The sequence below is a fragment of the Anas platyrhynchos genome, chromosome 1 (genome assembly GCF_047663525.1).
Source record: "Anas platyrhynchos isolate ZD024472 breed Pekin duck chromosome 1, IASCAAS_PekinDuck_T2T, whole genome shotgun sequence".
NCBI lineage: Eukaryota > Metazoa > Chordata > Aves > Anseriformes > Anatidae > Anas > Anas platyrhynchos.
In genome coordinates, this window is record NC_092587.1 from 73257306 (window position 1) to 73274826 (window position 17521).

Sequence of the window (17521 nt, forward strand, 5' to 3'; positions counted from 1 at the left end):
ACAATATATCCTCATGGTTTCAAAGGAATTATTTCCAATTTGTCTTTCAACTTATACCCTTGCAACAAAATTAAATAGCAAACTGGTTCTAAAAAATGAGGTCATTCAAGACTAAATCTGTGTTAAGCAAGACAAAAGCACAGTTATTGGCATACTGAGATTATCAGAAGCACTAGGAAATCCCACAGCAGCACATAAGCCTTTAAAAGTTTGGCCAAAATTGTACTGGGACATCTGAATGGGAATGGAACTGGCAGCTCCCAAATTTTCGGTTCTGTGAAGACACCTAAGAGCAAGTCCCACTGACTCCTATAAAACTACTGGTGCACTGCAAGTACAGTGTGTACTAGGCCATAACAGCATGTTGTCCTGCTATCATTGAGAATGCCAGCATGAGAGTAAATACCTACTGAAATAATGAATTGATTCAGCCCTTCCTCCTCTTCATGCTTTGTCCTAGAAATGGCCATCAAACTTTTAGAAATATCTTTACTATGCAAAGGAACAGGAGGTTGGATGTTTCTATATGCTGGATGTCACCACTGTTATGGTGTAGCATGACCTGTATCAGTTATTTGCAATTCATGTTGTATGGCTGATTACTGAAGTCACTGAGAAATATTTCTCCCCTCCCCAAGAGGCTTCCAAATGGCTGATTAGCATGTACAGAAGAAATATTTGGTGAAAGCACTCTTTTGCCTGGGTACATGCTGATAAATATATTTATTTATATTCAGAAACAAGTGTTTTCTACAAACACTAGATGTTAAAAGAATGAAAAAGATAAGGAAATGGTTTGAAATCTAACATGTCAGAATGTCATCTTCATTTGACTTCAAGTAATAATAATAACAATAACATCAGCATGAAAAAAAAAAAAAAGTAAGAATCGGAAATTAATATAGTACTTGTGAGACAATGTGAGTCAAAAATAGAGAGGGTGCACCACAAAAATTACCACTCTACAAAAATCTAGTTTAATAAATTATTTTACACCTATTTAAAAATAAATAAATAAAAATCCTCTCTATTCTGCCTTGCTTTCCTTTTCCTCTGTGAGTCCAAAAAATTACCACCTTAGTTTGAACACTAATTTCATCCAAAGGGATGCTGTGCATTAACCAAAGATGATAAAAAGGATTAAGGTGCTATGGGCTTTATGAAGTCAGATAGGAGACTCATTAAATTCTGCTAGCAATCTGCTGCCTTACAGGCAATTTTGAATTGAGGTATTAGACTTAGGAACCATGTCTTTCTACCCAATTCACATAGCATCATCTGTAGCTCCTGTTTATCCAATGTCTTTTCTGCCTCTAAGGGTGGGAAGACGACTGTCTCAGGTACCAGGGTACAACCACTGAGACCCATCTTCCTTGTTGAGGCTCTAACCAGTGCGTGACCTTCAACATGTCTCCCTGATTACAAAAGGAACCGTGTGCCTTGACACTTTATGAAACGCTTCCCAATGCATGGTGGATGAAATTGCATTAAAGGCCACAGCATCGGTTGTCTCAGTGCTTCAGCAGTCTCACTGCAAAGTGGAACTGACTGCATGATGTTCAGGAGTGTATCTAAACAGATTCAAAAAAGCAAGCAGAAAAATGATAATATCAGAAACCCAGCCAAAAAAGCAGAATGTGTAATTTGCCTCAGTTCAGAAAGAATGAATAGCAGAGCTGGGAACTGAAAGCAGATCTTCTCGTCTTAACTTTAAAAATATCCATTGACAGTACTACCTTTCCCAAGTGAGATTTGATAGAAAAGAAGCTGTTTTATTTATTCTTCCTCTGAAGGAAAATTTCACTGTAAACAAGATGATATAGTGAGGCAGGATCTAATCAGAACTGGGACAGCATCTGGCAGGGCTATCAGTATTGATGTTCTAAGAGCCTAAGTCCTTCTTAAAGGACTCAAGGGAAAGTGTTTGCTCCCCAGTTCATGAGTCTGTCTCAAAGGCTAGCTTTACCCTATAATTGGGGTAATTGGATTAAATAAATTCATAAGGTAGCTGGGAAGGGGTGTTTGAGCGTGGGTGTTAGGCAACAATTTAGCTTCAGTAATGACGGATGTAGCTTGGTTTCAAAAGCCATGCTAATCTTCACAGAACAGATGAAAAAAACTTTGATCAAAATGCAACTAAGTTAGGAAAAAAAAGAAAAAAAGACAACATAAAGAAAAAAAGTGGAGGATGTCCACGACCAGTTCAAGACAATCTGACTTTTTATGAGATAAGAGTCATCCTATTGTTTATAAGAGCATAGAGGCTAGCCTCGTGACAACAAAGTCCTTAACTCCTTTTATGTTTCAGAACAATTGCAAAATCAGTAATGTTACAATCTTATTATAACAAAAATGCATCTGCCCGTTTTTATAGAACTATTTAAAAGTGGAATAAATCGAGGTATAGTCTGGAACAATTAAACTGAAAACATTTCATAACACAGAGACTCTCTCATACACAACTACCTATTACAGCTCTAACAAGCAGCATGTACAGCCACATTGCTTCAGCATCCAGACTAGTTTTTAAATGCTTGTGGTCTTTCCACATGAGCCTGTTTTTTTCTTTTTTTTTTTTTTCCCAGAAGGATCTCAAAATCAGAATCTATTTTCAAGACATTCTGTGTTTTAAAATTACTTGGGTTTTTTTTCCTTTATGTATTTAGAATCATTTGCAAATGTGACAACAGCTGGTTTTTCTTTCCCATGTCACTATCTTTTGTGATATTTGCTGGACATGTGCATCTCCTTTTCAGAAATCTAATGAACTTTACAGGCTATTGATAAGCTGTGCTTTAGATCTAAAAGAGCTGAATTCTCTTACTGTGTTCCAAATTAATCACAGTACAACAGAAACACTTCACTATGGAGAGGCAGGCAACAAAGATGGCAAAGATTGCACTGGCAACAAGTTATTATGATGTATTACAAAAACAGACACAGTTATTTAGGGATGATAGATACAGCACCCAGCCTTCACAAACAATTTCTTCTTTTCTAAAAATTTCAGACCTATAACAAAACACGATCTACTGCCTATGGCATTAAACTCCTTCCCTGTGTTATGGGTTTTATTATGAATAAGAAAAAGAGGAAAAATGTACTAAGTGCTAGATATACATTGAGAGAACCTTTTCTAGGTATTGCCTGAGGAGTGGCAGTGCAAACCATTGTAAAAGGGTAGCATGGCTCTTTTCAGAAGCACAGCTGGTGCTGTCAGGTTTGAACCTGAGGACAGGCCAAGAAGCAGCAGGCGCTTTCTAACTAGATTTGCAACAAGCAGCTCTTCAGCACAGAGAAGTCTTTGTTTGGGAAAGACATTGAAGCTCAAGGCACATTTTGAAGAATAAGGCAAGTGATGGAAAACACTCAGTAAAAGATACAAAAAACCAAAGCATTCAAAAAGATACAGCACAGTGTTGTCTCTGCCATTTAGTTCTCCACTGCTAAATGGTGATGAATGTGGGATGGAGGTAGACCACAGCCAACTTGGACGAACAAAGTGCAAAAAGTAATCTGAAACAAGGAAAAAATAAAGAAAAAATAAAATCACCTTAGAGCTGAGTAACATGTCAGATCACCCAAAGGAGGCGGATGGCAGCTTTCCTAGAAAAGCAGAGATAAAAGTGTTACAGTTAAAAATGAAGCAAGGAGCAGAATGAAGATTGCACTGCCACCATTGAGAGATAATGAGATGTCATTTCCAGCAAATAAGATAAAAGAGGTCAACTGAAAGAGTCAGTAGAAACTCAAGGAATGTAGAAGGAAGATTATGATAGCAGAGACAGTGTTAACAGAGTATGTAAATTAATTGCTTACCTTCCTGATCACATGGTGAGATGTGAACTGGTGTCAAGGAAACTGAATTTTATTTTTCAGGAGGAGATGGTAGGAACTAGGACAAACCAAGCTGGTAACAACAAATTAGGAAAATTATTGGGTCTCCTCAAGCTTCACCACAGATTTAGAGACTGCTAAAACTGTAAAATCTGATCACTAGCTGCAGAGAGAATATCAATTAGAGCAGCCAGACCCAAATACCCGAATACTTAGCCTGAAAAAAACTTCTACATGGACTTATGAAAGAAAAAAACACCAAAACTAAATGTGGTAATGTTTAAGAGGCAAGTATTAATAAAGGACACTGGAGCACTTGATTTAGTATTCTGGGCTAGCAGTCAGGAAACAGCTTGGCCTGAGACCTTGAGGGATCACACACGCAACAAATCTCTGCCCTTTGTTTTGTTTTTACACAGTAAAAACAAAACAAACTGGGTCCAGTGCTGCTCCTCAAACTCCAGACAGTCCGCCTCCATTAAGGATCCACAGCATAATGCACTGAGTTGTGTTACATAAAAGCAATCAAATAGGACCAGGAATAAAGCAAAGATTAGAGGAAAAGTCTAGAAATACCTTTTATTTAAGAGCAAGAACAAAAATCAGCATTCCAGAAGGAGAAACATGGGAGAAAGTAACAAAACGTTGTAGATGTTATCACAGCTGTCTCAACAGTGAGCTACAGTAAATGACTGGAACAGCACAGAAAACAGAAGAGAGAAATCAAATTCAGAAGAGCATGGAAAGTTGAGGAACATTGGCAGATATAGGCTGTGTAATGTACAGCCTTATGCACATGAATATTCACAGGTCCTTGCTGGGGACAATGCCAGACATGCTTTAGGCTATCTATTTGCTTTCATTTACTTTCAGTGGAAAGTCTCCAAATCTTTTTTGTCCTGGATAAGCATAAGCATTCCATGTACACATCTCATGTGGTTGTACCAGTGGATGCAAAGCTTTCATACAGTGTTTCTTTTTTCCAGACAGATAAGCATAGCTGTTAACCAGGTTTCCACTATCAGCAGGTGCTTTCCTTTTTTTTTTTTTTATTTTTTTATTTCATTTTTTCCCAGTTATTTTTCTCATAGGATCCTCCATAGAGGAGAAAATGAACAGGGCATGAGAAAAGAGAAAAAAAAAAAAAAAAGAAAGAAAGAAAGAAAAGTAAAGGAGACACACTCTAAAACATGCAAGTATTACTAAAACAATGTTCAAATAGGTAGGGAAAAAAGGAAGATAGATGACATCTTATATGTTTGTCCTCTCAGCTGCAGCAATTCACAGAGATCCAAGCCTGCTTTAAAGGAGTGGTTTAAATGAGTTCCCTTAGGTAGTGCAAGCCCTCTGTCAGCCTGGTGCCCCCTGCTGGCAGTAGCCGTTGAACTAGACTGCTCTGAGAGCCCAGTCATCTTGTTCAGTCTGTGAGGAGGGAAACAGGGCTGAGCTGACACCAGGTTTGCCCCAGCAGTCACCAGATTTTTTCTTTTAAGTGTGAACAGTGGTATGTAGTTGAGCAAGTGATGAGACCTCTCAGTCACTGGAAGCAAGAGTTTGGTAACTTCCTCTTGTGTTAGGAGGAATTTCCTTGCTTTTTAGGAGCAGTGGGAAAGGTTTTAAAATTTTCCATTTCTGAACTACTGCAGTTTTGTTTTCCTCACAGAAAATTCATGAAAATGTTTTCTTCTCCCAGTACGTTTAAAAGCTCTGTATTCCTTAGCAGGGCTGAAGGCATATTCAGTCAACTCTGGCATACTTTAACTGGTACATTAAAATACACATTAAAATAATGCCCTATTTAAATTTAAAAAAAAATAATACAAAATGGATATAGCCCAAAAATACAGCTCAGAAAAGGAAGGAGGGAAGGAAGGAAGGGAGGGAGGAAGACAGTGCTAAGAACCATTGTTACAGGATAACATGTTGACTAATGATACAAAACTGTTGGCACATTTTGAAGCGTTTGCTTATCCCCAACACTATTAAGAGTGAGAAATTAAGAAGTCAGAGGAAAACTAGTGAAAGCTTCTGATTTAGAAAGCTGAACCATACAGAACCACAGAGAAAGCCTTGACTGCTCTAGTCCTGTATCATCTGCTTGTGACAGAGCAAAATGGGACCTTGTATCGACATGCAGTGTGCTTGAAAACACTTAAGGAGGACCTGCATACAAGAAATTGTGTCCTGACTAGAGACAAAATACTGAAAGGGTCAGGTTTAAAGGAGCATAAGTAAAATACCATTTTGCAGACATCAGTTAATCTCTTCTGTGAGTAAATTCTGAAAGACACTGTTAGGTAATTTTGGTGAGTAAGGATGAAGTAGATACTCCAGAGGTCTTAACCTGATTAGTGTTTGCATCTTTTCTACCTTCTCTAGTTCATGTTTCTAGTTCAGAGAAACTAAGGAATTAAATTTCTGTCTCTCCCTCATTTTCTACTGAGTTGCAACCACTTTTAATACCATGGCTAGATGCTAAGTCCTTCAGGGGGAGGTTCCACAAGCCAGTCTAATACTATCATGAACAAACAGAGAAGTAATCTGAGGAGCCACGTGTAAGAGGCTTGACAGACTGCAGTTTGGGTTATTAACTCTACCTGACCATTCAACAAGATGTCTTTATTAAAAAAAATAAATATCACACAGCCTTCTACAGCTTTCATATTTCAGAATTTTTCTATCAAAAATGGTTTCGTTTCCACACTGACCATGTCCGAATTCCTCCTCATTGCTCCCATAGAGCTCTGAAATTATGAAAATATTGTAGTACAACTGCATGTAGAAAACACAGTTTCAGCTAAGGCCTCATTGCAACAAGCCCTGCTTATTCACAAGATTAAAAATATTCCCTGTGATAGCCTAAATATAGAAATGAAGAAAAAAAGGAGAAATAAATCCTCACGCTTTGTAGCTAAGAAACCAAAGCTCCAAGACATGCAGAAACAGCTCCCTGCAGCTAGTTAACATTTCTAAGTCTTCTTTCAACATTCAGCCTTGTGTGACAAAATATCCAAAGACTGAAGCACAGTTTTTAGATGTTTCTGACACACCTAAACCAAAGCCACTCAGAGTCACTGAGCCAAACACCACAATATAACCTTTTTCCCTGCCCCAACTCTTCCCAACATGTTATCTTCCCAGTGACTTCTCAGTATTTGACATAAAACTAATTCACCTTCACCCAGTGAAAAATAAATTCCACACGGCATCCAGCTCTGCCATGAGAAACTATAGAAGACTATAGAAGTACAAAAAAAAATAAAAAAAATAAAAAAAGTCTCTACCTTAAATTGTTTTCCATCTTCTTTTCCTTTCTCATTTTCAACAACTCCGTTAACACATTGGTCTTTTTATCTTTAAATCAGAAAAATATCCAAGTTTATATCTATCCCTATTGAACCAATCACAGAGACATGCATTTCACATCAATGTTCCACTTAAATCCCATAGATTTACTTAGTACTTTCAGAATGTGGCAGACAAGCAGTAGCAGCTTAACTTTTTTCCTTATTAATGACAGATAGATGACTAGTAAATGAATATACACCATTCATCATCTTTTTATTGATAGTGGAGGTGGTGATAACCTGACTCTCTTATTAAAAAACTCTTCCCTGATATACAGATTCATTGAACTTAAAGCACTGAAGAGGAAGCTCCGAGGCTGCTTTTTGAAAGCAACAAGAAAAATATTGCTTCTTAGCATAAAGCTGGGGGAAAATGTTGCTATTAAAAATTTTTGGAAAAGTGTTTTATTGAGAAATTATTGAGATGATATCTCCCACAATTTGAAGGATTATATGACAAATTTGCAGAGACTTTTCCAGTATTTGGCTGTGCCTTTGCCACTCTGGCTATAGGTACATAGAGAGAGAGTTTGGAAGTTTCATTCCCCAAGTGTATTATCTGCTCTTAGCTTACTCTTTATAGGTCTGCAGAGGCAAATCCAGCTTCCTCGCCTGTGTCCCTCAAGCACAAGGTGTTGTGTGGCCAGAGGGGAGCTGAGGTGGTATGGCTAGAAAAGCAGACACATTGAACTAGAACTGTCTCCTGCATCAAGGTTGTTGCGATCAGGCAGCTATATGAATACTTTTATAGCTGACCAACCTCCACCTCAAGAACAGTTTTTCCTCCACTACTGCTGCAGTAAGGTTACTGAAAAACCTTATTGTCCTGGCAGCTGAAAACCTTCTAATTGTCAGCCAAAATACATGCATACCCAGCAAGCACCTGTTAGTTATTTACTCTTCCATTACAAGCAGCATTTTTTTTTCCATCCAGCTGCCTGCTACTCCTCTGTCCTCAGATAGATAAATATATGCTCCCAGCTTTGTGTCAGCAGCAAATTCCATTAATGTATTCTTACTTTTTCTGCCTGTGTCATTAAATAAACTAAATAAAAATAATCACAAAAGCAAGTGATGAAGTCCAACTGGCACATTTTCTTACAAAACACCCTGTTAACTGCCCACCTCTATTCACTCCAGGACAACAGCATAAGAATATACCAGACTACCTTCCCCCTCACATCTGTGCACCAGTCTTTAATACTCATTTGCATCCTGGGTTTTTCTCCCCAGCAGTGAAATTATGTAACATTGCTCAGTGTTGTGCAAGTATTTTGAGCAACCACTGACTCCCTCACATGTTTTTTTCTGATAAACTGCAATGGCTTTGGAAAGGAATGTATCTTTTGCATTGCAAAATGTCCTTTCTCAAGTCCAGAGCACTCCTTAGAAATGAATAGTTGTGTGTGCCTGCATACATTCCTTCCACAGACTAAGACAACAGAGACCCCTATCACTGATTACATACACATCTGTTGGTCAGAGATTTATTCATCGTATCATGCTGCAGTTTCAAGATTGTCGTTAACTAGCTACCTAGCAACCATGAAAATCACAAGGTCAGATAATTTGTACTGATCAGACACCCAATCAGTTGATTAACTCCAATTAATTTGGAGTTCGGTTTCTTAATTTTTCAGCCACCTGTTCCCAGGGAGATTTCAATCCTTCTCAGTGTTTCTCAATGAACAATAGCTCAGATAGTATCACTGAATTTTGAATAAATATCTTCCTCTCAAGAATTAAGGTGCATGCTACTTGTTACATATGCAGGAGGAACAGCAATAGAGTGAACACTGCAGCAGCACAAAATGTTCCTGTGCACATTGAGTAGAAATTGTTCAATAGTGTATTTTTTACACCTGCAAGTTTTCATTCCCTGCACATGACCAATTAGAAGAAGCAAAGCCTCCTATTTACAGTTTGCCAAAATCCTGTTTTCCCAAATGTCTGCATTTGGAAACAGACTCCTTTAGTTTGGATTGAACCTTCCTTATTCTTGCCTCTTCCCAGTGGAGGCAATACTTGATTTCTGCAGGCAAATTTTCAAAGTCATAGAAGAGAGAACTGATAGAAGGTTCAGTCTTTGTCCTCTTCCTAAAACACTTGAAAATAAGTGTAATTAACTCAAATTGCATACTCCAATAAATTGCCAACAATTGAATGGTCACAAATCTCCACAGTTACAATTTGAAGTGTTGGGCAATTCCCTCTCTAATATTCCATGGTCCTGTACTAAAAAGAGATCATACAGGAGAGATTCACATTTGGCTCATATCTATACAGGCTTCTGTCATTATGCTTAAAGAAATAAAGATGCATGTATACAGATGCCATAAGTCAATTCTAGGCAGCATTGCTCATTCTTGGGGTGAGGGGGGACAGGGTACACAAAACACTGTGTACAGTCCTTTTAAAGATCCGGCAAGTTTTTAACGCTCTTTCATAGAGAAAGCTGCAACAATTCATAGGTTGTTATAGAGAAAGGAACCGCATCCTGCATTCAGCTGGGCCATGTGTCATAAGGGTTATGCACAAACTGTCCTCTGCAACCAATATTGTTCTAATTAGCACGTAAACCTTATAATCACTTTGAATAACATTCTAATGTAATATTTGTGATTTTTAAAATATGTTAATGCTTTTTATCTCCAAGTTCTGACTTCTGCCAATATATAGTGAACACACACAAAGAAGTCCACATTTATGACACCTCTAGGACAAAAGTGCACCAGACCTTGAAACAGCTGTGATATTTGCACAGGAAGTAACAAAAGGAAATACAGTTTTAAAAGGGCCTGTCTTGTGACCCAGAAAGAAATAATGCACTTTGAGAGAAGCATACACTAAGAGCTTCCAACTCTAAGAGCTTCTGTATGGAAAAATAATGAAGCAACAATTCTTTCTTCAAATACCCAGTCAAGCTGTAGGACTGCTCAGTGACAGGGGCTGCTCTTGTACCATAGATACAGGCAGCTGCTGTGTGCAAATGGGAGGCCAAGAGAATCATACAATCATAGGATCATTAAGGTTGGAAAAGACCTCCAAGATCATCTGGCCCAACCTTCACCATACTACCAGTGTCACCCACTAAGCACCAGGTCCCGTTCCAGTGCCTGACTACTCTTTCTGAGAAGGAATGTCTCCTAATTTCCAACCTGAACTTCCCCTGGCACAACTTGAGGCAATTCCCTCTTGTCACATGCATCAATCTCCCTGATTATTAAAACACACAGCTTTTCTTTCAGTTAAGTAGCTAAAATTAGGTTTTAAGTGCCTGTAAGTGTATTCATTCACCGGCCAAACTTTCAGACTTGAAGAAATACCCTTTCTTTCTTTCCCTTCCCCCTCTAACAGCACATAGACCCTCCAGACACGAACTGAAGCTTGTGAGGGACAGGGGCCCTCCTGGAAACACTCACCTTTAGCTCTCCAAAGATGCAAACCAACACTGTCGAAGAGGCAGGCTGGGACAGCGTAAAATTAAGCATTACTGCTTTTGAAGTGCTGTTAGGGAGTACTGGGCTGCAGCTTAACAAAGGACAAGCATGGCCAATTCAGACGGAGCTGAACTCACTTTGTCCTTAGTAAAACATGTATCTTCTCACCTTGTCTTGCAATGTGAGGTACAGACTGCTTTTGCTTGATATTAACATCTCCACTGTTGGAAAGCTGCAGCATGAATTGTCTCCTGCTTTGCCACAGCAAGCTGCAGTGAAGATGCAAATCCTGTCTGGCTTGCCAGCTCCATTCAGCACAGGAAGGCGCCACAGAAGATCACAGGATGGCTTATGCTGGAAAGGATGCCTGGCAATCACCAAGCCAAGCCTGTTCCTCCAAGCAGAGCCAGCTCCCAAAATAAGGTGCCTGAGGGCATTGTCTGGCCAGCATTCGACTCCCTCTAAAATGTAGGCACCACCACCCCTCTGGGCAACTTCCTGCCTATTTGTGTTTTCATTGGAAAGGAAGTTCAGAAAGGAATATATCAATGTAAATATTTTCTGACTTCCTGCTAGTTAAGTGCATGAGAACATTTCAGGTCAATTTTTTGAAGAGAATTCCTGCAATATGATGGACAACTTGAAGCAAGATGACTGCTACCCTTGATTTCATTTCAGGAAAACATATGTTTGATTGTAGGAATTAATTTTTCCAGCTAATATTTTGAAATTTCTACAATACGACCAAATTAAAATGATAATAACTGTGTTTGGCTTGTTCATCCTGCACAATGGCTGAATGTACATTAGGGAGGAGCATGTTAATTAGTGCTAATTTGCATGAGATGAAAGCATTGGTTGTACAGAAGCTACGAGATACAACTTAGATACTTTTTACCAGGCTGATTTTTAATTCATTCAGATTAACTGAATGGTTGTACATGTTACTAAGGCTCTGGCCGAAAATACAATTCCAGCTGCATCCAGAGTTACATGAATTCACTTTGCTGGAGATGCACACAAATGTGTATCTGATAAGGAAACAGTCTGACAGTACCTACAGCTCTTTATAGGGAGTTAATCCTAAAAGAGAGGTTCTACTCCAAAGATGTTGTCCTTTCACCCACTTGTGCAGCAACATCCACATCATTTCACAAAGGCAAGTATAGTTTCTTCTAATTACCAGCTTTGCACATTCAGACCTGGGTATGAAAATCAGACAGTATTCCCTCCTTTTCAGGTTTATTTATACAGTAGCCTATGTGGTAAATTAGAGGCTTGTAAATGCATGCATACAACCTCCAGACTAAATCGCCAGGCCATGACCCAAGTGTGGCATTGCAACTGCTACAGGCCAGTACGCTGGCTGGTAACAATGCTAATGTTTCCTATAGGATCGCTCAACTAATTGCTTTGGTTATTTTTCCCTTCTTGATTTACTGATTCAGAAAACATCCTCTCTGCTACGAATATACTCTGTCATCTTTAGTCATGCAAATAATGCACGATTCCAGTGGTTTAATTAAAAATAAGATCACAAATTAGAAGAGAAAAGTCATAACACATCAAAGTAACTGCAACACTACCTCCATAAGCACTGATTCTGTTCCTTTTGAAGCCAGCACAAATGCTGGCATGTATACTCAAAGTTAATTCAGACATTAGAGAAAAACAGTACTTCCATTACATACCTTAGCTCCCTCTGATATACTTACCTTCTCCAGAAGGTTGCTGAAGTGGCCTGATTTCAATTTTAGAATCTGGCATTAGGAGCTATTGGTTGTCTCCCACTCAGAAGTCCATACATGAAGGAAGAGATTATCATCTTTCTTAGGAAACTGGCCTGTTTAAATCCAAATTTCCTTTGGATTTTTATTTCTTGGACATATTTCAAAATTTATTAAAAAAAAATACATAAATGAGCTCTACCCCAACAGTTTCTGTCTTCCAAAACAACCACCCTACCCCTGACCATCACAGTGTTTTCTATCTAGTCTCACCCAATAATCAAGATTAGCACTACTGGATAAAGGCTATAATCTGTTGCCCACTGAGTTTGCTTTTAAAGATTATACCACTTATAATACTAATTCTAAGAGGGAAGGGGAAGAATTAACAATTAAATTAAAGAGAAAGACTGTTCCTTTACCATGGACAATGCATTCAGGGGAGAGAGAAGAAGGCAAGTGCTGCCACTTCGTAGCTGCATCACAAGGTAAAAAATGCCTAGCAGCTAACAATCTGTTGTGGCAGTCAAAGCAATAATTTTCTTTATCTATCCCTCAAGAAAAAAATCTGTTTGACCTAAGGAATTCAACAAACATGGAAAATGATGATATGATGACGATAAGGTGAGAATTATTGAGAAGAAAGAACAACCTGCAGACAGAACTAATGCTTTGCCTCTAATTGAAAAGCTCAGGAAAACCAGGTAGTCACAAATCCTTGTAAATCAAATAAAGTTGTACATTGTGAATGTTATCTGATACAAATTGTTGAGAAAAGGGCAGCAGAGGTTCCTGGAAGCAAAAACTTTCTCCATACTAGATGCATTTCATGACAGAGAATTAGATGAGTCAATACCTAATTCGGTATTTAATATACCATTGAACATTATAAATGTAAGCAAATGTTGGCATTCAGGGATAACAGTGGCAAATGAAAGCAAAAATCACTTGTAGCAGAATGCTGCTAATTTGCACATCGTTAATCTTCATGTCCCATAATTCATATGCATAATGACAGTAGTCTCTCTCTTTGTCTCAGCAACAGCTGAAAAACGGTGCTGTACTGTAATCTCAAATTATGCATTCAACAGTTGGAGGTGGGGCTGATAATACCATTTATTATTAATATTGCCTAGCATCACCCACACAGAGCCACGCTTGCAGTTGCTTATAGAGCCGTGCCTTCCTTTTTTTATTATTATTTTTTTTTTTTTTTAAAGCTTGAAACAAGATAATTTAATTGCTCCTGAAAAAGTGGGCTTGTGAATGGGATGTGTTTTTCTCTGGTGATCTTTTTGGCAAACTGATGCTTTCTGCGTTTGGTCAGCACCTTGGCTGGGGCAGTAGGTACCTCTTCATCATCCCATGTTGTCCTGGCAATCAGTACAACAGCTAAGATATAAGAACTAACAAACAACCAAACACTCTGCCTCATCACATCTCATAAGGTTTCTATGGCTGAGCATCCCACACATGCACAATCAGCTTGGTGCCACCAAGCATTTACATTTCTTGACAGAGGACACACAGTCTGTCTCTGACACAGCCTCCTGGCACCACAGCCAGGCAGGAGGGAAGGCAACCTACATTTGCTGAGCAAGGAAACCCACATGGGAAGTTTGAAAGCCTGGAGTGGGCTAGAGAAGAACAAGATCATGCTAAGTAAAGAAAGGCAGAGAGGAGCCAAAAATGGAACAAGAGGGTGGGAAGAGCAGAGGAGAGCTGAGCAGTGGGAAAGCCAAAGCACTTGTGCACGTTAGACCATTTCCCTCCAGTGCAAGGCATGGAACTGTAAACGCCAGGCTCTGCTGGTGAGCATTATATCATCCCTTGCTGGTCTTGCTTCACAGAGTGTAACCACCCACCACTATTACTGGCCCACCCCTAGCCTTCTGGCTCCTGGTGGAGGACCTTCAGTCCTGCTGATGACCCACGTCAGCATCACACCAATATTTCCACTTCATCTTCCACGGCTGCAGAAAACACACACAAAAAGTTTAAAAAATATATTCTGAATCAAAGGAGCTGGCAGTCAAAAGTTGGAGTGTATGAAGTTGGAGGCAAAGAGGGGAATCTGAATTTGTCTCCCTCATGCATGCACAGGCAGCACAATCTTTAAATATCTGATCCTGGGCAGTTTTTCCACAAATCACCTTTAAAGATCTGTGTACACAGGCTGCCCTGCATGGGCAGTCATTCTGCTTCTCTAATGTCTCCAGGCTCTATGCACCACCCGCTGTTCACAGCTTGGGCTGAAACTGCAGCAATTAGCTCTTCTATGGTCTCTCTTCGACATTGCCGCCAATGGTACTGTATCCGTTTTTAAATAAATAGCCTCCACTTGGTGAATGAATATAAAAATCAATATACACACAGAGTAGCTTGACTCCAGCTGTGCTCAGCATATCTGTAATTCCAGATACCAAGGCCTCAAATAAGGAGACAGTGACCATCTCTGAAAATTTGGCATGTTTGATGAGTAGCAGTAGTAGTAGTAGTAGTAGTAGTAGTAGTAGTAGTAGTAGTAGTAGTAGTAGTATATTTTAGTGAACAGAGGTAGGAGTTATACATATAAAATCAATATTACTTGGTATATCTGAAAAGATATACCAGATGCAAACGTTTTCAACATGAAAAAAAAAATAATCATTTTTAGTCAACCTACACAGTATCTTTCAGGTAGAAACGATCAGTTTAATTTTCTTTCAGGATAACTATGTTGAAGACCTTTTAATTTCATTTAGTGTATGTCAATTTTCAACAAAAATGACATTTCATACTAAGAAGCCAGTAAGTTTCATCACAAAATTGCAGAAAACAAGCTCTTTCAGTGTTTTCCGTGGGAAAGGACAGAATCCACAGCTCCAGGACAGAAATAAACTGTCACGATTAGATAATCATCTGCTTCAACAAGTATCCAACAAATGTGCAAGGGTCAAACACATGATAACTTATTTTGCTGAAGTACTACGGCAAGGGAAAATACGTTTATGTGATTATGTTAGGCTTTCTGTAGTTTGTACACATAAAACAGCATGATAATTGAACAAGCTTTCTATATGATGGCAATCCCTGACCTTGGAACTTTAAGAGGTTTTGTTCTGAAACCCACTGTTGTGCTTATATTTCTATAATAAGTTGCAGCTTTTTTATAAATTCTGATATTTCTCAAAAAGAGTCTTGACAAGTCCGATGTTGAAGCAATTCTTGATTTTATGTGTAAAACTTAAATGTGAAACTCTCAGGATGGAAGGAAAACAAAAGATAATCACAGATCCCAACAAAACCACAGCACAAGAAAGCTGCATATCATCCTGTCTCCATCAAAGAATGCTCCACATCCTTCAGCACAGGTTTCTGATACTCAGACCCTCCTCTAGGCTTTTGCTGACCACAGAGTCACTGTGAAAGCAAATGGGAAAAAGAACAATCAGATGCAGCTACAAGAACTGAAGATCAAACCTACTTACATTCCAATCAACCTGCCTCTCTTTGAACCTCTGGAATCTAATTCACTGTGCCCATTCCAAAACTCCAATATTTCACAGGGAAAAAATCACAGAAAAAAATAGAGAGATTTTATATATAAAATATTTATTTTACATATATACATATAAAGTATATATGTGTGCATAAATATATGTATATGCATGTATATATTTGGCTATATACAAATTGTAAAAAGAGTGTGTCATGAGTGAAGCATCATATTCACTCCCTAACCTGCAGATTAGGAATGTGGTCACACAAAGACTGTCAGGATTCTCCAAACAGACTGTCACACTGACCACCAGTACCCAAGATTTCTACTGATCACTGCAGTGGTGAGAAAAGACTAAGAATTAAGGTGAACAAAACATCCTGAAGCCATCATCTGATGCCTCGAGGCTCTCAATTTAGAGTTTCTGTTGTTGTAATGGTATCTGTCAGTATCCAAAAATTTAATTCCTCCTTCCAAGCCATTTCTACATAAAACTGAGAGCTAAGTCAACATACTATTTCTGCAGCACGCTTATAAATACTTAATTCCATAAGACAGCAGATACAGAAAGCACAGCAAAGAAAGCACACCTCATTGAGACAGAAGGCATAATCATGGAAATACGCTTTTTGCTGTTGAAGTGATTTCCCTGGATTACAACAAGTTGGAAGGGTTCCCATAGCATGGGAGTAAAGCATTTGAGATATGCAAAGTTATGCTTTAGCACATATTCCTACTTAAATATATTAAAAAGGGAGTCCTAGAGATGGAGAGAGATTGTTATTGATAGTACTGCAGTGATAGTAAGTTGTCATTATTTGTTGAATACCAGCAATACTTTTCACTCTTATCCACGTTATTGGAAACTTAGAAACCTACAATCAGACAAACGTGAACTGAATGTAAATAGTTTGTAGTGTTATCCAAAAAAATCTCAAAAAAGATTAGAAGTAGCAACTCAAACTACTAGCACAATTCTGAAGGCTTATTAGTTTACCCACTTTACAAGATATGCAAACTGAAGTACCTAGGTGCTTTTTCCGTGAATTTACTGCAAATTAGTAAAAGAAACTGGATAGAACTCACTCCATAAACCCTTGAAAGTGAACAGGCTTTGAGGAGGGTTTTTCATTATATCTTTCAAACTACAGAAGCTGAGCACCAGAGAAAAAAGAACCAGACAGATGGAGTCCTCAGATAATCAGCTTTGACTATGTTTGGATCCTTTCTACTTTCACCTCTGCTAATACAGTACTGAATGAGCGCAGAAGTCTGTTTTAAACTGATACTAGAGAAAATACTTATTTACATGATAAACTTCATGAAGTAACATGATTAACTCAGTTACGGGAAGTGACTGTGATTCCAGGTGCATTTCTGCCTCACTCCCAGGGTGATTTTTCTCTATGGAACAGATTTATTCTCCTGTTGCATTAAAAACAACAACAAAAAAAATGTCTATAAATGAGTAAAGAGCTAAGCCACTGCAAGGCCTTAGGGTACCTTGTAGCAATCCACCTGAAAATCCCATTTGCAGCTAAACCATCTGTAATTTCATGATTAAATACTCAATCTCAAAATTTCATCCTTCGTGAAAACGTTCCCCTAAAACATTTTTCCTCTTTCATTTTAAAACTCCCAGTTGTTTTCCTGTCATGTATGGGTTCTTTTCAATGGTTTGGCAGGTGA

General features: G+C 38.5%; 1 long non-coding RNA gene across 10 annotated transcripts in view; it reads right to left on the reverse strand.

Moving 5' to 3' along the window:
* The window catches only part of LOC119715614 (uncharacterized), a 160581-nt gene that overhangs the window by 128717 nt on the left and 14343 nt on the right, over positions 1-17521 (reverse strand). For 5 of the 10 annotated variants that reach the window (XR_011810901.1, XR_011810899.1, XR_011810895.1 and 2 more), the window contains exons 3-6: positions 7759-15753; positions 7122-7191; positions 3820-3910; positions 3554-3606 (exon numbers count right to left, since the gene is read on the reverse strand). This is a non-coding gene — a long non-coding RNA (uncharacterized lncRNA). Of the gene's footprint in view, positions 1-3415; positions 3517-3553; positions 3607-3819; positions 3911-7121; positions 7192-7758; positions 15754-17521 lie in introns of all 10 variants that reach the window. The other 5 variants (XR_011810896.1, XR_011810905.1, XR_011810894.1 and 2 more) reach the window with 3 other exon arrangements.